This window comes from Apodemus sylvaticus, chromosome 19 (genome assembly GCF_947179515.1).
Source record: "Apodemus sylvaticus chromosome 19, mApoSyl1.1, whole genome shotgun sequence".
In the NCBI taxonomy this organism is placed as follows: Eukaryota; Metazoa; Chordata; class Mammalia; order Rodentia; family Muridae; genus Apodemus; species Apodemus sylvaticus.
Genome location: NC_067490.1, coordinates 29,114,870 through 29,136,677, shown reverse-complemented (window position 1 = coordinate 29,136,677; position 21,808 = coordinate 29,114,870). Strand labels below are relative to the sequence as shown.

General features: G+C 48.1%; 1 protein-coding gene across 1 annotated transcript in view; it reads right to left on the bottom strand.

Annotated features, from left to right (window-relative positions):
* The window catches only part of Edar (ectodysplasin A receptor), a 76,489-nt gene extending 55,599 nt beyond the window's left edge, over window positions 1-20,890 (bottom strand). The window contains exon 1 of the mRNA XM_052164577.1: window positions 20,669-20,890. The gene's annotated coding sequence lies outside the window, so the exon portion shown is untranslated. The remainder of the gene's footprint in view (window positions 1-20,668) is intronic.
* Window positions 20,891-21,808: the final 918 nt, after the last annotated feature.

Genomic DNA, 21,808 nt, shown 5'->3' with positions numbered 1-21,808 from the left:
AGATCCTCTCTCTTCAATGGTTTTGTTAAAAAAATCTACAAACAAGAGATCTAGGGAAAGTACCTGTGTGGTAAGCTAACCAAAGAGGTTCCCAGGGAGGCTAGGAGAGGCGGTGCCTACTGTGGACGCTGGTCTTGATAGGGGTTTCTGAATGGCAATCAACTGTAACAAAGTCCTATAGGGTTGTGTGCCAGGGAAGGCTGGTCACTGTGAATTTCCGTAACCTTTGTTACGGAAATTCAGGTTGGAGAGATGGCTCAGCAGGTAAGAACACTGACTGATCTTGCAAAAGTCCTGAGTTCAAATCCCAGCAACCACATGGTGGCTCACTACCATCCGTAATGAGAACTGATGCCCTCTTCTGGGATATCTGAAAACAGCTACAGTGTACTTATATATAGTAAATAAATTTTTTGGGCCAGAGTGAGCAGGACCAGGGAGAGAGAAAAGAAAGTGTCTGAAGATAGCTACAGTGTACTTACATAAATAAATAAAAAAAATCTTAAAAAAAAAATCAGGATTCTGTAAGACCCTGATTCTCATAACTTAGATCATTTGACCATGAAAATAAGTAAAAAATAACATCATTCTAGTATTGCAAAGTATGCTATAAAATTTCACATTGTCCAGTCTTATCGGAAATCCTGTGGCAGGTGAAAAATTTGTGAGTAAACCCATGACAAATAATCCTTAAGTGTGGTAAAACTACAGCGCCATGGGAAAGAGAAATTCCATTTGCTTTTAAAGATCCGTTGTTGGTCCTCTAAAATCGGTAACAATCAAATTATAAAAACTGTGAGAAAGCTTTTTTAAAAGTTAAGTGTTAATCTGTGGTCATTGTAGATTTGCTTGTAGACATGGTATATTTATTACCTCCGTGTCCCTGTCACCACTGCCCAGTTTGCCCACTGGGTTTACATGTAAACTCACAGCATGGTAGCACCCCAGCACACAATTCCATGAGATTCCCAAGATACTGCGCAGTTTCTAAAGGACATTTCAGGACTTGGTTTTCTAAAACATATGATGTAGAAAAGTGAGCACATCGCATAATGACTCTGGGGATCCCACAGTATATCATGACCAGTAGGGTGACTCTGAGATAGAGGTTCTTGTAGGAAAATCTGGCCCTGTGATCTAAAGCATGCAAGGGAGGAGACAGGGCTGTGGTAAAGATGCCCAGGCATGGAGATGAAGATCAGAGTAGGGGTGGGGGTGAAATGAGGCCAGCTCAGGCCAAGCCCAGCCAGTCCCTGCCGTAGCTCAGTCTCACATCATCCTCAGCCCCATCATCCTTTTGTCCATGTTAGTGTACCCCAGACAAACCTCAGCCCAGCCCAGCCTAGCACTATGTCTGGTACACACATGGTCCCTGCTGCAGCGCAACATCAGCACCTGCCTCACTCCCCAGCCCCATCCATATCCTCAGGCCCAGCCCAGCCCAGCCCCAACCGAATTCCAGCTGAGGCCAGTCATTTCCCAAGTGGTTTTCCTCAAAACTATTCGCACTTGGGCTAGCAAGCTTGCCACACCGAGTTCTTCCTGTATGAAGTTTAAGTAAGTGTATGTAAGCAGGCCTAGTGGGTGGTGGTTACCTCAGTGAATGGCACAGAAGGCTTGTCTTCCAGATGCCCCAGCCCCTCAAGAGCTCTAATTGAAAATATCTAGTTGTCTCGATAAGTCTGCTCTCAGGCTGCTCCAGGAGAAGTGAGACCTGGAATTTTCTGAGTTCCTACTGATAAATTGTGCTGGAGGCAGAAGCCCACCAGGCAACCTGTTACTAGATCAATCCTTATTGTATAATGCTCAAAGCAATCCTATTATATGGTAAGCAGGGATGGAGAGGAATTAACACGGAGCCGTGTTCCCTTACGTTGGGGAAAAGACACACATAGAGGAAATAAAAGGAATTTGGGCTGAGAGGAAAGAGGTACTTTTGGAAGAGAAAACCCCTGGCAATGAGGGAAGTTAAGTTTTGGACACAGAAGACCGTCGTTTATAACCAAGTCTGCAAGCAATGGGGAACCTGCGGCTATCAGACTCTAGAAAGCATGAATGCAAAAGTAAGCCAATAGGAAAGCTCCCACAGACCCAGGTCCCAAGTGAAGACTGAGGCCCTTCCCAACCAAAACACCGCTGAACAGGTGTGGCCGTGTCCACCTCTATCCCCAGCCATTAGGGACGCGGAGGAGGGAGGCCTGTGAGTTTAAGGATTTACTGAGCTGAAAAGCGACTTCAAGGCAGTCTTCGGTTTCTTACTGAAAGGGCTGGCGATATGGCCGAGTGAGAGCAGACTTGCCAGGCACTGATTGCAAGGCTCTAGGTTCAAACCTCCCCACCTCCAGCAGCGCAGAGAGACAAGCAAGCAGGCAAAATACCTGCTTTGTCGGAGCACCTCAGACAAAATCTTTTGGGGGGGGGGAGTTCAACAAGCCATATACCACTACAAAAGTAAAACTGTACACTAGCAATACGTTTAGAACAAAAACTCATTCCCATTAATTTTGTGAGGTTTCATAAAGTTCAGCTTAACACTGAAAAATACAAATTTCAATAACCTAAGGCTTTAATCTTCAATACTGCAACCTGCCCATTTTCCCAGGACTTCCTAAAAGCATATTTTATTTACTATTACCCTATTCCAAACATTTCACCAGGTCAGAAGATATGCATCTGGGTGTGTGGATGAGGACCGGTCCCAGCTGTCCCTACCAATGATACTATACATTTCACTTGTCTTCACATCCACTAAGAGAGGGAACTTGGCAACCAGGAAGTTCTTAGGCGAGCTCCACTCTGCTGAGAATCTTTCCTCTCACATCCCACAGGATCCAGGGAGCGTGCGTCTTCCCCTCTGCCTTGGAATGCTTGTGTGCTTTTCCCGTTTCTATCTGGGGACTGCTGAGGAGGGGAGGTCTGTGGCCTCCATGGGTGCTAGGTTGGCATTTGATGCTGGGGAGGTGTGGCCTTTGGCAAAGGAAAAGAGGGAAGCAGGGGTTTTATAACATCACAGAGGAAACCCAAGATGGAGAGACCTTTCATGTCCAAAGACCCCTCCCCGGCTGCAGACAGACTCCCTTGCCCCACGGTTTCCCTTCTAGAACAGACCCTGCAGGCAAAGATACGTTTCCTGCAAACTGGAAAAACCAGGTCCTCTCAACCTCAAATCAGTGCTAATTAAATCCAGTTATAAAATTCAGGTCCAATTTCCTTATCTTTGAGTGACATCTTCTACCTTCCAACGGTGGCTCTTAATATGCACCATGAAAACAGTTGACATCATCATATCCTCGGATCTCCGGCAGTTTCTGGCCCTGGAAGAGCTTCTGATATCATTAGCACATTCAGTGTTTTGATCCGGGTAACTTTGAAGCGCACCTCTCATTTTCATTTGCCTCTCCTATCCCTGTCCCGCCGAGGATTAAATTTTGAAAAACTCAAAGATTTATTTACATAGCATTTTACTAACTATCCAAATTCTGATTTTGTTGTTGTTGTTGTTGCTCTTGTTGTTACTTTTAACACGAAGAATCCTCTTTGACTTGTGATAGTTTGAGATATGCATTCAGTAGCAACGACTTGGAACTTTGGATCTGAATCCTCTCTCAAGATATTGGGCATGGGCATGGCACGGAGCCTGGCTTCCGGCCAGTTCCAAGTGTGCTACTGACACTAACCTGCTTAATGTTCTTATTTTCTGAGCAGCCTTTCCAGTCTCTATTCAATGCATTTTTGACTGGGTATTTTTTGGCTTCTGAGGGACTTACCAGGACATAACCCCACTGTCATTTGAGAAACAGCTGTATCTTTGAATTGGATAATGTGCAATGCATGCATAGAGGTTGGGTGGAGATTTTAGTATTTACTCCTGTTACTCCAGGTCTTTGAGAAGTACAGTGCATTGGGCGAGCATGGAGCACAGAGTGGGGAGCACAGAGTGGGGAGCACAGAAGGAAAGGATCGGTTACCTCAGGTGGACTGAGGAGTTCTGGACAGGAGAGTTGAGTTGACTGACAACACCCATGGAAGCTTCTGGTAGGACCCACATACCAAACCCACTGGTGTCTACCACTCTGAGACAGCAACTGGCCTGCGGATGGAAGTTAACTCTCTTCCATCCAAAAAAGACCTCCACCTCACATGCCTATAGTCTCCATTCCCCAGAGAGACAGCTTCAGCCCTCCAGTTGATCTGATTAAAGATGGCCTCTGCTCCGGAATTCACATCTGTCTCTTTCTTTTCACACTGCCTCCAGCAATCTGGACCTAGCAGGAACATAACCTGAGTCTTTTGCAGAATGGCCCCTCCTGGAACACAGAATATCCCTTTAATATGAAGTGTCCAAGGGCCACGGGGCAGTTAAGTGGGGTCAGAGCCGCGGGTTTGGGTCAGTCATGCAGTGGACCCTCTCCGGGAGGGACGGGATATGTGGAGATACAGCTGAAGGCCTCCAAGGAGAAGACCCTTTTTATTCTGAACACCAGGGATAATGGGGCTCCAAGACACGGAGCTTATGTAAATGATGGGGACCTTCTTGGTTCCTGAACACCCGGGATACTGTGTTTGGTTTTCATGGGAAATGTCCTTGTGTGATGGAGGCAAACTGGCTCGGTGAGGGGTCCGTGGTAGCTGGGATGGGGGACCCGCCCCAGGAGAGGTCCCTGAGTGCCTGTGGACTGTTGTCCCCTAAACAGACAAATAAGAGAACAGCTCCACAATCAAGAAATCAAAGGGGAGGCAAAAAAAAAAAAAAAAAAAAAAAAAGATTTGCCCCAGAAGGCAGCCAATCTCATGCGTCTGAGATCAAGTCTCTGTGATAACCACTGTGGGTTTGTATTTCAGAGACAAACAGAAGAGAGAGAGAGAGAATATCAAAGGCTAGAATTTTCTCTTACTTCAATGGTTTGTGTTTTCCCCGAGGCTGCTGTGAGCAGTATTGGGGAAAAGATGGTTTGAGGGCCTGTAAGCCAAGCAAAGGGGCCGAGAACAGGAGGCTGGGTGCTGCTCTGCGAGTCTTTCAAGTCAGGGTTCCCATTCCTCTCTCTTTCATCCTTTTTCTTTTTCTTTTTTATAATCAGGACGTTTACAACAGCACGGTGTGCCTCAAGTGACTTCCTGATTTTTTTTTCCGCCCAGATGAGGTGGTTGTAAAACTTGAAACGAACAGGGTTATCTGTGCACGAGAGAGTGCGTCTTTGTAGAAAATTTGTAGTAAGAATTTGATCATTTAATTGCTTCAATCTTACTTCATAGCCCAATTGCCCACCCCACCCCCAACCACCACAGAGCTTCCAATAACACAATGTGGAGGGAGCTGGGGTGTGGGAGTGTGTGTGTGGGAGGCTAGACAGTGTGTTTCTGTTTGTTTGAAGGTTTCATAGATTTTTTTTTCCCCAAAAAGGAAAGTAAGAATTCTGCAAGATAAATGTCTCTTCATGTAACAATGTTATTGTGAACAGGGACTTCGACTTCGCGGAGACAAAAGATAGAAAACCCTAGAGATTAGAAAGTCTGTGTCTCCTGCCAACTCCAGCTTTGTGGAGACAACAGAGTCCCACCCAGCCGCCAATCCAGGAGCAGAGCTGCTCAGGGCAGGGGACCCCTGCAGTCTCCAGGGATGCAGCATAATGGAGGATGAACATGGCACTATGAGAACCGTCAGGGCACCCAGAACTGTCCCCAAAGCCCCCGGTGCAGTACATGGCAGTGCCTGCCTGGTGTGGATGAGTTTGGACCCTCTTGCTTGGCTGTTTTAGGAGCAGCAACCTGAGTGTGTGTGTGTGTGTGTGTGTGTGTGTGTGTGTGTGTGTGTGTGTGTCGGGGGTGGGGGGGCATTTACCTTACTCTCACTGGTGGGAAGACTTCCGGTGTGCAAGGAGTTGCTGCAGCATCCTCTGGGAGCTAGAAGTCCAGAGTCTGGGCGGGCCCTAGACCACTCCTTCCAGATCTGCCTCTAAGTTACATTTTCTGATGGCTCAGATGCACAATAAAACTTGAGCTACTATGGCCAGGAGCACACATCTCCAAGCCTTCTACTTTTCTGTTTTTATCTTCTTTCTCTCCTCTTTTCCTCTCTATCTTTCTCTCCTTTCTTCTCTGCATTATGCATCACTAAAAGAGAATGCTGGAGTGTGAACGCATGCGATGACTCTGGATGAGTGCATGCCTTAGCTTTACTAGAGACTATTTATTTGGCTAAAGCCCAGTCCCTGTGGGATTATATTAGTATGCAGATGTTAATTTCATGGAAAAGACAACAAAGACTATTGTAGCCGGACGGTGGTGGTGCATGCCTTTAATTCCAGCACAGGAGGCAGAGGCCCGTGGACTTCTGAGTTCAAGGCCAGCCTGGTCTAAAGAGTGAGTTCCAGGACAGCCAGGGCTACACAGAGAAACCCTGTCTCAAAAAACCAAAAGAAAAAAAAAGACTATTGTAACTTCATTGCCCTGTAGGACCTGCCTGTAAATTGCTCAGTGCTCCAGGGACAGCATGACCACGTTATACACTCCCTCAAGTGTCCTAGCACACACACACTTCACATATGAATATTGGCTTTGGCTTACTAAAAACCAGATTTGAGCTAGGCAGTGGTTGTGCAAGCCTCTAAGTCCAGCACTTAGGGAGGCAGAGGCAGGCAGATCTCTGAGTTCGAGGCCAGCCTGGTCTACAGAGTGAGTTCTAGGACAGCCAAGGCTACACAAAAACCAAACCAAACCAAAGCAAAAAAACCCAAATAAACCCTTTCAACAACAAAATCTGGTGGCTGTGATGGCATCCCAGTGCCCTCAGGCAGAACAAGGTCCTTGTTATTTCTTAGTTATCTCTTCTGCTTTTTCCTTCCTCGAAGGGAAGCCTCAGGCTCACTCCCCAGACATTTTGTCAGCTCTTTGATCCTGTCTTTCTCAGCCCTTGTTTGAGGATTGCTCATTTCCCCTGGGTTGTGTTTTTCCTATGGAATTTTATGTCCATGCCTGAATGCCGACAGCTCTGTCTCCCACAGTTCAGGGAAGCCGGGAATCCTGCATGCTGGGTATTTGCTACATGTTAATGGAGCCAGACACCAGAGACCTAACTAACCTGGGACTGTGTTTGAGAGCTGGGCTTTCCGTGGCTTCTGCGGCAGGGAATGGAGAGGGTCTGATGCCAAGGGGCCAGGCTGGGATGGGGTTACAGCGTCTCCCTCATCACTCAACATTTTTGTTTAGCATTTCCCAAAGGGTGGAGGTCATCCTTGTATTGTTGCACACCCTCCATGGACACCTAGAAACTTGTAATAAATAAATAAATATTTTAAAAATCTCGGTTTGGAGTTTCTGCACACCCTTGACCATTCATGTTCCCGGATGAAAGGCATACATAGCCTTTATGTCCTTAAATATGCCTTAGGCAGCCCAAGAGCTGTGCAGTTGTCTACCCTCCATGCGGTTAGAACCTACCTTCCTAGCCATAACCCGAGTTATTATTTATTATGTTTCATCTGGGCTGTTTTTAGCTCCCGTTGGCCAGCCCACAAGGCTGCGTTTTGATGGTTCCCCTTACCCATGCTGGCTCTCCTTTCTTCTTTCCCGTATGTTCTTCTATCCCATGGTAGCTTTTTCTTTTCCCCTCTTTTCCAAGTCTGTGAACACTCGACCCCACCTCTTTCTCTTTCGTCCAGCTACTGCCTGTTGGCATCTATATCCAGCCCACGACCGAAACTCACTCTCTTCATCCCGGAAGCATCAAGTAGGAGATGGCTGGAAATGAAAATTTCAGATTTTCCCCGAGCCTGCAGTGCCAATATCTGCACTGTACCAAGAGTTCAGGTTTATCTGTGAGCACATTCAAGTAGGAAGGTTGGGTTGGTAAGCTCACCTGCGATAGTTTCTTGGAGATATGTCAAGGTTGGTGATATGTCAAGGTGGGAAGGCTGGTGAATTTTACTGTCACTTCTCCTAAATTGGGTTTCTATTATACCATGGCCAAAAGTAAGTTGGGGAGGAAAGAGTTTATCTGACTTATACTTCCTTATTACTGTTCATCATCGAAGGAAGTCAGGACAGGAACTCAAACAGGGCAGGAACCCGGAGGCAGGAGCTGATGCAGAGGCCATGGAGGGATGCTACTTACTTGCTTGCTCCCCCTGGTTTGTTCAGTCTGCTTTCTTATAGAACCCAGGGGTGGCTCCACCCACAGTGGGCTGGCCCCCCTCCCCCCATCAATCACTAGTTAAGAAAACGCCTTACATCTGGATCTTATGGAGATATTGTCTCAATTGAGGCTCCCTCTTTTTAGATGACTCTAGCTTATGTCATGTTGACATAAAACCTAGCACATCTACCTTGGGCCAGTTAAAACTCAATGTCTCTGGGTATAAGGGAAAATATCTGTTTCTAAAGGATCCTCGGGGAATTCTAAGCTAAGCACAAAGCAAGAGCCAAGTAGGCATTTAATAAGCAAACGTAGCCATTGCATGAAATGTAGTGCCTGGGGGCTTTGCCGATCTGAACAGCACACTCGTTTTATAAAAGAAGAAACTGGGGCCCAAGTCCTCAAGCAAAATGTTCAGGGAAACCCAGATATCAAGGGCCAGATGGGGAGAAACAAGTTAAGTTTAAACTAAGTACTCCAATTCTTTGACACCGCCCTCCAAAAGGTAGAGCCTAGCCCCTCCTTCTGGAGTTTAGTGGCATGCTTCTCATAAAGGAGACATAGAGCAGGAGGGACCACGTGCACTCCATAGTCAGAGGGTTCCATGGTTTTTGGCTAGCTGTCTCTGTCCTATGGCTCAACATCCATTTGTACTGACACGTTGGGAAGCCTGTGGGGAAACTCATGGGTAAGGACCCAGGGTGACCAGCCAATCACAGCCGTGTGGCTCCGTCTTCTGGCTATAGATCTTTAGCCCCAGCTCAGTCTTCAGCTCCAGATGCTGGCTGCAACCTCAGAAGGGCTCTGTGCCAGAACCACCATCCAGACCGCTCCCAGTTCCTGGCCCTCAAAGGCCTGTGAGAAAGTCACAATGCTGCCCCCAGCTGCTACATGTTAGGATCATTTATCATAACCACAGATGACTAAGACACCTTAGTGTTCTGTCATTATGGGGGAGAGACATCACAAGGCACCCACTTCTAAGCTATAGACCTTCTGGCATTCTGGCCCCGTGCTGGAGAAGTTAATGATTTAGCCAAGACAGTGACTATGAGTAAAACCATAGACAGGCACAGAGTAGGTCCCAGCACACAGTCAGGCAGCCATGCTGTGGTCCCCACTTCTCTCTCAGCCCTGCAGGCATCCAATCAGCCCTTCTGGCTGGCTTTGGTGTTGACATTCAGCCACTGCCCTCTCTAATCCTGCCAACTGTGAGAGCCCAGGGGCAGGGTAGGCTCAGAACTGTGTGCAACCTTAGGCTAGGGTAGGATACTTCACCTGCTGCCAAGTACTTGGCAAAACCGGTGTCCGGCCAAGCTCGCTGGGGTTTCCCCACTCTGCTGGCCTTGGCTGCTGATTACGCTGCAGTGAGAATGTAGCTGACAAATTTGAACATAAAACAAACCACCTTTAGCTGATTTGTTAGTCACCAAACAATGGGCCAGAAAATAGATAGGACACTGAGACTAAGGACAGAGGACCTCCTCTCCTCTCCTCTCCTCTCCTCTCCTCTCCTCTCCTCTCCTCTCCTCTCCTCTCCTCTCCTCTCCTCTCCTCTCCTCTCCTCTCCTCTCCTCTCCTCTCCTCTCCTCTCCTCTCCTCTCCTCCCCTCCCCTCTCCTCTCCTCCCCTCCCCTCCTCCCCTCCCCTCCCCTCTCCTCTCCTCTCCTCTTCTCCCCTCCCCTTCTCCCTTCTCCTCCTCTCCCCTCTCCTCTCCCCTCCCTTCCTCTCCCCTCCCCTCCTCTCCCCTCCCCTCCTCTCCCCTCCCCTCTCCCCTCCCCTTTCCTCCCCTCTCCTCCCCTCTCCTCTCCTCCCTTCTCCTCCTCTCCTCTCCTCTCCTCCCCTCTCCTCCTCCCCTCTCCTCCCCTCTCCTCCCCTCCCCTTTCCTCTCCTCTCCTTTCCTCCCCTCTCCTCCCCTCTCCTCCCTTCTCCTCCTCTCCTCCCCTCTCCTCCCCTCTCCTCCCCTCTCCTCCTCTCTCCTCCCCTCCCCTCTCCTCTCCTTTCCTCCCCTCTCCTCCCCTCTCCTCCCCTCCCCTCTCCTCTCCCCTCCCCTCTCTTCTCCCCTCCCCTCTCCTCTGCTCCCCCCTTCTCTTCTTTTCTCTCTTCCTCTCTTCTCTCCTCTCCTGTTTCCTCCCCTCCCCTCCTTTCCCCTAGGACTTACACACTCTAAGAAACTAGGGTCTTATGTACACTAAGTGAATTTTCTGTCACCGAGCTATGACCCTAGCTCCTTTTTCTAATTCTTATTTTGATACTGGTTCTTGCTAAGTTGCCCAGACTATAGCCCAGGCTGGCCTTGAACTTCCCATCCTCCTGTTTCAGCTCCTATGCAGTTGGAGTTGCAGATCTGTTCTGTGATCCTCGCTGGATATTTTACAGGGTACAACTTTTTTTCTCTCTTGGATGGCTAGACTGCTCCATTTGCTTTCTTGACTTTTCTTTAGACTTTGAGCCGTGCAGACCGAGGTTTGGCAATCTGGGTCCCACATTCTGAGTTTCCTATAAAGCCAGCTCACCAAATAGTTAGTATACCATCTTCTACATCGTGTAGAAATGGGCCAGTAAGCTAGCAATTCCTTCCAGAGTGGTCAGGGACAGGAGGGAGGTGCTGAGCCCAGACCCAGAGATCTGGAATTCACCAGCCTCAGCAGCCTCAACAGAATCTCTCAGTTTATCCTCGGCCTGAACCCAGGTTGCGCTGGGGAAGTCTTTGCTTCAAATATAACCCTCAGAACTCCCCACACCTTCTTCCCTGGTGCTAGGGGCACAGAATGAAGGATGTCCTTTCGGGGGACAGGGTGATGGAGAGTCCACACCTAGCTATGTTTGAAGCTGCCGGTTCTATGTCTTGATAAGAAGAATGTATTATGAAGACTCTTGGAGACTCTGTAACACCCCATCACACTGACCTTTAATTTTATATAAATAACAACCACTGCTAGGACTCACGGTTAGTTAGTTATACACGGCATTGTCAGCTCAAGTTCTCACTGCTAGGAACACGAACAGCGGATCCAAGCATCCCCCGTTCACACTCTCCCTATTTTCCACAGACTATGGGACCCTTTACCAATGCTACTTTAATTCTTTTGCCATGAAAACCAGATTCCTAGTTTACAAATGGAGAAGGAGAAGGACTTGACTAGGCTGTGTCAATGCTAGAGCCAAGCTTTTCCCACTCTCTGAGCCTGCCTCCAGGCTCCGGCCTCTCTGAGGATCGCAGGGGGCTCTGGAGGAGAGTCAGGATCCAGAGGCGGTGACCAATTTTCCCTGATACCATGCAGACAGCAGTTCTGTTGACTCCCTTACACCAGGTGCCCTGTGTATCAACTGGGCAAACACAGCCAGGCCAAGGGGCCCACGGGTAGCCGGTGATGCTGCACTGGAGTTGCTTCCAGTATTGAGCATGTGGAGTCAGGGATGCTGGAGGAGCAGGGAAAGAGTAGATCTGAATTATGGAGTAGGAGTCAAGCATTAGAGAAAGAGGTAGAGGGTAAGTTTCTGCTGGCCGCCATTTTCCTGCCCTTGGCCTCCCTCAGACAGACACCGCCTATCTGCAGAATACAACCAGAAGCCAGAAGGGGCCGATCTGGTAGATTAGTTTTCTCTGCTTAGACCTTGGGGACAACGGGTTGAGAGATAGGGAAAAGTGTGAGCACAGGGTGGCAGGACCTGTGACTCCTACACACGGCATGCGGCATGCGCTCCTGGACCTCAGGTAAGCAGATGGTTCTAGGGGGAGAGAAAGCAGCTCGTTCATTTCCATCCCAGCATCAGGAGCAGGACAGCGTACGCCACATCTAACCACGTGCTTTGTCAACTTCTGCAGTACATGATGACAGTGGCAGGTCAGTATGGCGCTCTCGGTGACTGCAGGAGCCCACCGTGCCTTCACCTCAGCAAAAGTGATGGCTTCTCATTTGCATTCACTGAGTTCAGATGGTTCTATAGGAGGAGGAACCTAGGGACATACACAAACACACACACAGTGGTCTCTACGTCACATTGTGTGTATGTAAGTTTGTATGAGTGACTGTGTACATGTGTGTCTGTATGAAGGACTGTGTGTATGTGCAAGTGTGTGATTGTGAGTGTGTGTGTGTGTGTTTCAGTGTGTGAATGTGCTAAAAGCCATTAAATGAGCAATGTTGTGGGTTAAAATGAGTTGCTGTGAGACCTTCCACAGACCAGGCCTGGGAGAGGACCTGTTTAGTTTGTGTCCCTTTGACACAAACTAGAGTCACCTGGGACAGAGAGACCCTCAGCTGAAGAATTTCTTCCATTGGATTGGCCTGTGGGAGTGACTGTAGGGATACTTTCTTAATTAGCAATTGGTGTTGGAGGGTCCAGCTCACTGTGGGCAATGCCACCCCTGGTGATCTTGGGCTGTATAAGGAAGAAGGCTGAGTGAGCCACAGGAGGCAGGCATCAGGGTCATTCCTCAGGAAGCAGCATTACTGCCCCATCCCGACTTCCTCAGCGATGGACTATGACTGTGATGAGATCCTTCCCACATTGGTTTTGCTCCGTGTTTTAACCACAGCAACAAACTAGGAGGGGAGAGCTTCCCTGAGAGGATGTTGTATTGGCAGAGTCCAGAAGTAGTGTGTGCAAAACAAGACAAGATGGACAGCTACCTGAAGTGATAGGAGGAGCGCCAGGCAGGTAGACGCGCCTGGGTGTCACTGGTGGGAAGGTGGCTTACTCAACAGTGATGCTATCCCTTCACTTCAGGACCCCGGTAGCATTCTGGGTTCCCGCCATATTGACGATTGTTTCCAGGAAATTAGACGCCTCAGGTAGATTTGACCATGGAGAAACCACAGCATGTAGTTGTTGAGCCCTCTTGACTCTTAAACTCAGCCTGAGTGTGTGTGGTCTTGGAGGACATGAGGCGTGTTGTGTCTTGTGAAGGGGTGTGCCTTCTTCTAGAGTTCAGATCTGTTATATGCCCCAACGGCCCCCAGACTGGCGTAATTGGGAGATGGTAGAACACTTAGGGAATGGCCAGGTGGGAGGTCTCCAGCAGTGTGGGACCCCAATCTCTTCCTCTCCCCTCTGGCAGGTGAGCAGCCCTGCTCTGACACATGGCTCCAGTTTGGTGTGTTGCCTCCCTGAGAGCGAACAAAACCCATTCTTCTGTGTGACCACGGACTAGGACCTTTAAAGCTGTGAGCGAAATACGCCTTTCCTTTTCATAAATTCTCTCTCACATTTGATAATTTAACAGAACCTGGCTAGCATACCCACCTCATTTCACTTAAACGCCCTGGCAACCTCTCTTAGGGACCTGCCTCTATCTTCTCTGCCCAAGCGTATCTCCTGAGGGCACACCAGCCTAACTTTGGAGATAAGACAGGTAATGAGGCTTAGGCAGTCCTGGGTCTGGTGTGATTCTAATACTGGTGTTTGAGAACATGGCCACCTGCATCTGCTTTCTGCCCTGTGGGCGGGGCACTGAAATAAAGGCTTCTACTTTTTGCTTGTGTGACCCGCATCTTCTAGTTCTGAACAACACTCATGCAGGTTTAGGCTGCCAAAAGAGTGGTTGCTGCTATATCATGACCTGGGAGCTCAGGGGTACCCAGGACTGTAGACATCTGTGTAAGGACAAATCTCCCCTGCAGCCAAGTACGTAGGGCTACACCTCCATTTCAGCTCAACCTGTAACATCCCACTTCCCAGCCTTCAGTGGAACAAGTCAAAGTCTGTGTCCTTGCACTAAGATCCTGTCCCTTACTAGCAGAGAGCTCTTGGGACTACTGTCTCACTTCTAGGTGCCTTCCTTTTCTGTGTAGGGTAAAAGAGAGCAGAGGGAGAGCTGAGATTTACTACCAGTCACTAGAGATCTGCAGACGGGTTTCCACACATCAGCCAACACTGTTCCTGTCTCCTCTCACGAGCTTGCATCTTTGCTAGTCCGTGAATCCTACCTCTTCCGTAAAAAGTAGGGTCAGGTGTTTTGTTTCTTGCAGTTTTCACCACATTTTGAGCAGGCTTGGAGCTCATTGTTCTTTGGCAGACACAAGAGGCGCAGTTCCCCAAAATGCTTGGGATTGTGTCTTCGCTAGGTCACCAGGGTGGACAAGAAAGATGGCCACCTAAACACAGCATTAAGCCCTCAACTCTGAAACCGGATCCCGAGACCATTCTAGTGAGAACTTAGGAAAGCTGTGGGACCCTAAGATCCTTGCTGGGTGTGAAGACATTTGATGACTGAGCCCGTGTCTCCGTGGTGGGTGGGTGGGGCTCTGCTTTCCTTGGTTTAAGAGATGCCGAGGAACGTGAGCTGGCCCTCAGAGGACAGAGCCTTTGTCGCTGTCTGGATTCTGCTTATTCTGTAAACACAAGGAGGGGCCCAACATTCTACGGTTCCCAGTGTTGCAATCTTCACAAATTAAATATTTGCCTTCAAAAGCAACAACTGCGATAGCATCGGGGTAATATTCTGAAGCACCCGTTCCCTCACACGCCAAGTGCAGAAGGTAAGGCAGTGTGCTGTGGGTGGTCTGTTTGGATAATGGTTTTCATGTGGAAACCTCAAATTGGAAACTAACTGGCAGGCATTCTGGAGAAAGTGGGGTGCCCTGAAAGTGAGGTCTCAGGTTGACTTGAACCAAAGGCCTCTCAACTAAGTGAAGTCCCTCTGCCTGCTCTTCTTCTGCCTATTTAATGGGGGGTGGGGGGTAATTGTTTAGTGACTCCAGGAGGTGACCAAGATGCTTTGGGAGCCAATGGGGACCAACAGACAAGTGCTAAAACTCAAAAGGGTTTTCACTGAATGGAAAGCAATACTCCCTGGAAAATTTACTTCCTCAGAATATGCCCACCAGCAGCCGGAAAGCCAACAAGTCACAGTGAGGCCAAAGGCCAGCTGAAGAAGTGTGTGCTTCTCCTCCTCTGGAGAGAGACTGTCTGTTGAGGAGAGCGTGACAGCCATGTGTACTTCCTCCCCTTACCACGGGCAGGAGGCTTTAGAAATGGCACTTGGGCTCTTTTAAAGGCCCAAGTCTTTAAATTTTTTTAAAGAAAAATTTAGATTTTTTTTTTTACAAAGTCCTTTATTTCAACATGTAGGGGAACATTTCATTTCCTTTTTGATACCTCCTTTGAGTCCAATCCAAAGTCCATCATCTTCTATTATGTTAGGCACTGATCACATGTTGAGTCTTGGTAGGTTCTAGGTGCACCTTCTGAATAGAGATAAATTCATGGTTCCTCTTTCTCAGTCCTCTGCGGAGTCTGGTGTGGTCCCTGTGATGCCTGTTCTAGGTCTCTCCCAAATCAACAACAGTTGTCCCATAGACTCTACTTTTTGTTGTCACTTTGATAGAATCTCATTATGTAGACTAGGCTAGCCTGGAACCCACTATAGAGACCAGGCTGGCCCACAGAGAAAAGCCTGCCCTTGCCTCCTAAGTGTCGGAATTAAAGGTATGCACCACCACCCCTCATGGAATCTACTTTTATTTCTTCAAATCTACCTTTTACTCGATAGTTCTTAATTTTGACTTGGTTGTCTGGTCGTCAGTTCATTTTCCTAATGATTTAAAATGCTCACAAGCCTCGTTTTGAAAGGGGTTGGGTCTATGGAACGCCAGGCCCATGCCTTTGCTCTGTCTGTTTCGTGCAGTCTTGGAACAGAGCTGGTGAACTTGACATTCATTGCACTTACTCCTACCGCCAATGCCTTGGGCCCTTTGCTGTCTGAAGGACAGGGACTAGGGAGCTTGGGAAAGTAATAGCCAGGCTTTATAGCATGACAGAGATTTACATGATTTCTTTAGAGTTAATTTTTAACTTAGCCTAATTTTAAGTTAGCATAAGGTAACGCATGTCATTTGCATGCATGCATACATACATACATACATACATGCATGCATGCATACATACATATCATTCTCTGTTCTGTCTGGTTCCCGTCCTCCCCCCCCCCCCCCAGTAGTCCCTGCCTCTGCCTCCATGCCACATGTCTGAACGGGCACTGCAGACAGTCTGGTGAGGGGTTCGAACAAAACTAGAAACAAAACTACAGAATAACCAGCTCTCCACGGAGCTTTTAAGAAAAGAGATTTTGGTAATGGTCTGATTGTCACCAGAATGAGGATATCTCATTTTCTGTTCATTATGTAGTCTCTGTGTCTTCTAACAAAGTGTTTTATACCAGGATTAAAGTGATTTGGCAAAACTCTCTGTTATTTTCAGAATATTTATTTCAGAATTTGTCATGTCTTTTATCTAAATATCAAATAGCTTGTATCTAAATATCAAATAGCATCTGTTAATAGTGCCTTTTCCTCTCCTCTCCTCTCCTTTCCTCTCCTCTCCTTTTCTTCTTCTTTTTTTAAATACAGTGTCTCATGTAATCTAGGCTGACCTTGAACCTATGTAAGCAAGGATGACCTCGAACTTCTGACTCTCCTTCCTCTACCTCCAAGTGCTTGTCTATGGCCTACATCACCAAGACCAGTTTTGGGCGGTGCTGAGGACTGAGCCTCCGGCTTTGTGCATGTTCAGGAAGCACTCTCCCAACTGAGCTGTCTCCTCCGCGAGCTGTACGGATGCTAAGGCATCTAGAGCCTCCCAGCACAGCCTGGTTTCCATCTCTTGCTACACTGTTACAGGCAACACTACTGTGATTGCTGTCTGTAACTCCCTAGTCAGGGTTCCTCCTGTGGAGCTGAGTTTGCCTTACTGACTAGGAACAAAGCTTGCAGACTATGTGGCTGGGGATTAGCAGCACAAGTACTAGGTTCAGCGCCACATTTGTTAAGAATGGGGAAGAGAGACTTCTCTACTAACCAAGCACATAAAGCGACAGGAAACTTTCAGAGCCCTCAAGGAGAGAGGCTCTTTCAGGGAGTTTGTATCCTACCCGGACAGCCAATCTGTCTCATACTACGAGAACCCAGCTATCCATCCTGAACTCTTATGCCCATGGAAGGGACATCTTTGCCAGTTGAGGCTGGTTTGCTCAGTAACTCAGGTTGTATCAATGTATGAACAGCCTTTTACCCCAGTGTCTGATTAGGATAGCTTTGATATAAACGACCCAGAAGCTCAAGCGGGGTGGGGGTGGGGGTGGGAGGTGGGGGGTGGCAGCTAATGGTTCACTCTGTCTTCCAGCTGCTTTTGGGATCTAGGTGGAGAACTCTCAGCTCCCTCTCCAGCACCATGTGCTCCTGCGGGCCACCATGCTTCCAGCCATGACGATAAAGGACTAAACCTCTGAACTGTAAGCCCGCCCCATTAAATGCTTTCCTTTGGAAGAGTTGCTGTGGTCATGGTGTCTTCTCTTTGCAGTATCAGAAACCCTAACTAAGACATTCTCTAAGTACTCACTGAATCAACGGCTCGTCCTGCCAAGCCCCAGGACAAAGCTGCCTCCTTGTTTTGATTGTGCAGGGCTAACCACTCTGAATAAGTCCTTGTGACACCCTAGGACAAGTATTGAAAAATCAAATACAGCAAAGTCTTATTTATTTGCATTAACAGAAGCCAAGGAACTGGGATGCTGGACTCCAATCCATTTTGAGTTTTTCTCTCAGTCATTGATCTTATCAAGACAATCTGCATTTACCTATATCTGACAGTTCCATCTTGAACTCTTAATAGCTCAGTGTTCTCTGATCTTTCTTCAGTGACCAAGACATTTTCACAATGGCTCACCAAGATCAGAACTTCAATGGTTTCTTGGGCCTCCTTGTGATCAGGACAGGATGTGAGGAAGTGTATGACTAGGGGGTGTCGTTACCATGGCAACTATAAAATGTAGGAAGCTGGGAGTTGCTCGTGCCAGCACTGGTGGTTGGCACTGCCGGTCTCCTCACAGGCAGAGGACTAAAGCTCTCATCATAACCCTAATCCCAATCCCAGGCTCCATGGTCAGCGTGATGCCTCTGTGTGACGAGTGGTCACTCCAACACAGTAATTAGTGCCCTCATGGCCACTGTTAGCTGTGTGGCTTCAGGCAAGTGCAAGGACTTCTCCAAGCCTCAGCCCTAGAGAAAACATGGAAGTCAAGCAGAAAAAAAAATGCTAATATGCGAGAGTGCACGTGTGTGCATGTGCATGAAGGCCAGAGGCAGATGTCCTGGCGTCTTCCCCTGTGCTTCTCTCTTTACTAAAGCCCCCGTCTACTTGCTGAATCCAGAAAACATCATTCAAGCCGTTTAGCTGTTGCCGCAGAGATTCCCCTGCCTCGACTTCACCAGGCTTTTATCTGGGTTCTGGGGACCTGGATTCTGCTCTTTGTGCTTGTGTAGCAAGTGAGTTATCCACTCCAGCCATCTCCCCAGAACTCTTTGCTTCATTAAAAAAAAAAATAATAATGATCCTGTAGATCAAATAAAAGTCTTGCCTAAAATGTTGAAGTTTAAGGGCTGCCTGGTAGGTGAATGACAGGGGTGAAGGGCTGGCGCTTTTGTTTCTTAATTGCTAAGTGAGTTTAATGTGGGTTAATTAATGATGCTATTGGCGAGTCGAATTAGCTAATGCAAAACCTAAAACAGCTTCAAAGCACGCGTGGAGGCAGGTGCCATCTAGGATAATTGAGGGAACGGAGGCCAGGGTTGAGCCCCTAGCAACTGGGCAGACCAGGGGAGGTAAGGGCTGAGCACCAGGCCAGCCTAGGGCTGAGCCATTGAAGCAGCAGGGCTGACCGCCAAGAAAACCCGCCATCCTGTTACAGCTCCCGTATTTGAGTTTCAGATTTGCCTGAGTCTTTGAAGCTAGCTGGGTTCCCCAGGCCTTTCCTTGAGAATAAATTCCATTCTTCGGAAACCACAAAACACACTCTCATAGTCCCAGGAAGGAATGTGAGCGACCTGACTTCTGTATGACCCTTTGGGACCTAAGGGACCTTTTCATTAGAAGATGCTCCAGACTTAAAGGAATCAACTTGGATTTGCACCCTAGGGACAGTGGGTAGCAAAGGCAGGGTGGCCTCACAGTGGCAGCACTGAGCTGGGGAGTGAAGACCCGGAGATCTCTGAGGGATCGTCACAAATACAGAGGCTCTCAAAAGACTCACAGAAAATAGAAAATATTGTTTAACACTCCCCACCCCCCAGTTCATGCGACCTGCTGAGTTTTATGGACGGGAAGCACAGCACACTGCAGACTGTCAACTGTCACCCTTCCCTTCGTACTCTGGAGAACTACAGCTGGTCCCCACTTCTGGTCCCCATCCAGAGACAGGTGAATCGCCAGCCAGGGATAGGATTCAAATTCAAAACTCGAAGTACAGTTTCTACCGAGTGCCACTCATTTTATACAGTATTATAAATAATCTGGTGGGATCCTCTATATATCTCTTCAACAGAAATCAAAACAAGACGAAAGCAAACTCCAACCAACGGAACAGACAGACAGACGACGGTGTCCAGAGAGTAGGCATATGACTTCAGTATGTTTCTGTTTAGTTTTTTTCCTTGCAAAGAATGTGACCTAGGGTACCCTCCAACAACACCATCATAAATGGACAGAGGAATGAATGCTGACGGGAGACACTCACAGCCCAAGGCCCTTGGGACATTTCCTAACATTAAGTCCTCCTAAGTCACTCTCTGGAAACATATCTTTAAAGGTTTTAAGCGACCTAGAATGTCTGTTGTACATCGGGACTTCCCTGTCCTTTGCACCCTCTTGACTCCTTGACATTTTGAACAAACCTCAGTTTCACTCTGCATTTGAGGATGTCCCCAGGTGCCACTTCAAAACAGCAGGGCAGTGGCCCCTGAAGAAGTGGGGAAGAGCTTGGCCCTGCCACACTCCACTGCCTCTCTCTTTACAGTAATTTCCGTCTTGAAGGGGGCATGCTTCCCACTGACTGTCTGGCACCCTGACTGACCAGGCCTTCAGCCCTTGTCACCTCTCTTGCTTTAGCTGTCCCCTGGTGATGTGGATACTCTAGCAGTGACCTCTCCTGCTGCCCTGAGATCACACCTTTTGCCCTGCAGGAACCTCTCATGCAAGGACTGGAAAGATCAAACTCTTACTCTCTACATGAAAACTTTTGGCTAGAAATGAAAACCTCAAGTGTCTCAAAGACTTATCTAACACACTCCGTTCCTCTTCTCTGACAACATAGGTCTCAGGCTCGATTGGAACCCCTGCCTGAATGGATGGTCTCTTAGGACAATGAGCTACCCCTGGGCAGAGGCAGGTAGAGATTATCATTAAAGTCCCAGATGCCATTTACCGCCTCCTGTGAGCCAGTCTTGGGAGCAAGTCGGAGAAGTACCGGTCCTGTTTTAGTAGCACAAATACCGTCTGCAACACACAGTTTGGCATTCTAACCAAATCACACTCAACAGCAGCACGGAGTTTCAGATATTTTCTTCAAAACAAAGAAACAACCTCAGGTCTGTGAACTTGTAGCGCAGACACACAAATAATCAGTAACGCTTGTCCAAACGCAACCCAAAAATGACATGCATTTCAAAAATGTACCCGGGACCCTTCCTAGCCAGGGACACCTCGGTTTCGTCCACAGTTGAAGAATAAGGAAAACCAGAAGTGAAGGACCAAGGTTTACCTGGTACCCGAAGGAGGTCAGCTTTTCCCAGCAGAGGATGGGTCTACGGAGAAGGCGAGCAGGTAAGGGATAGGGGGCAGGCTTCACAGGCGGCCACCGGCGTCCTCGCCAAAGCAGTGCTCTACAATCCTGGGGGCAGCCGGGTGACAGCGACAGCGGCCAGGCACACCTCTGCCTCCAGCTCCACTAACTTTCCAATTTGAAGGGCTCCCAGGAACTCTCTCCCTTGACTGCTCCCAGTCTGGACTGCGAGTTTACAAACAGTCGGGCGGAGAGGCGGCTCCTCGCCGCAAACCCACCTGCGCCACCTAGAGGCCGCGACAGGCATCGGCAGTGCACGAACCTGGGCACAGCCTCAGGCTCTGCCGCCAAATGCACCTGGCTCCACAGGACTTCCTGCCCCTTAAGGGACAAGCTGGAATGTGTAAAAAGCATTGATTTTTTTTTCTTTTGGGGTGCATGGGGGTCTTGCTTCTATCAAAACAACTTGGGCCTTTGGGCACAAGAGTGATGAGAGATGAAATTTGCATTAAGTTATCATTAATCTAAGCGCAGCCCCCTTCCCCACAGGACGGTTACAGGTATGATGAATACTGCTGTTTTCATTCCCGCTCCTTCATGCAGCCCGGAAGACACTTGTGCACATTTCCAACCCCTCTCCTGCTCACCATAGACCTGGACCACCGTTTTCTCCTCAACACCGTCTCTCCGTGTCATTCCAGGTAACTTGATATAGACTCCAGATAACTTCAGATAAACATATCTAACTCCTGTAACTACAGTACATGCCTCATAGAAACACAGCCTCTGCCACTCCAGGGAAGTGTGCATACCTCACAGAAGTCTTGATAACCCTATGTATGTATCCTTTATACTTCAGATAACTATGTATGCTCTGATAACTTCATATGCCCTGTGTGGTTAAGTAGCAAGGAAACATGTAAAGTACATACCTTTCAGTATTGATCAATTCTCTTCCAAAAAATAAATTATCCGGAAAACACCCAGCCTTAAAAGAATGTAGCAGCCTCCCCCATTTCTCCTTCAACACCATGGTCTCTTCCTCCTCCTCCTCCTCCTTCTCCTCCTCCTGTTGCTGCTCCTGTTTTACCTTCTCCTTTTCCTCCTTCTCTTTCTTCT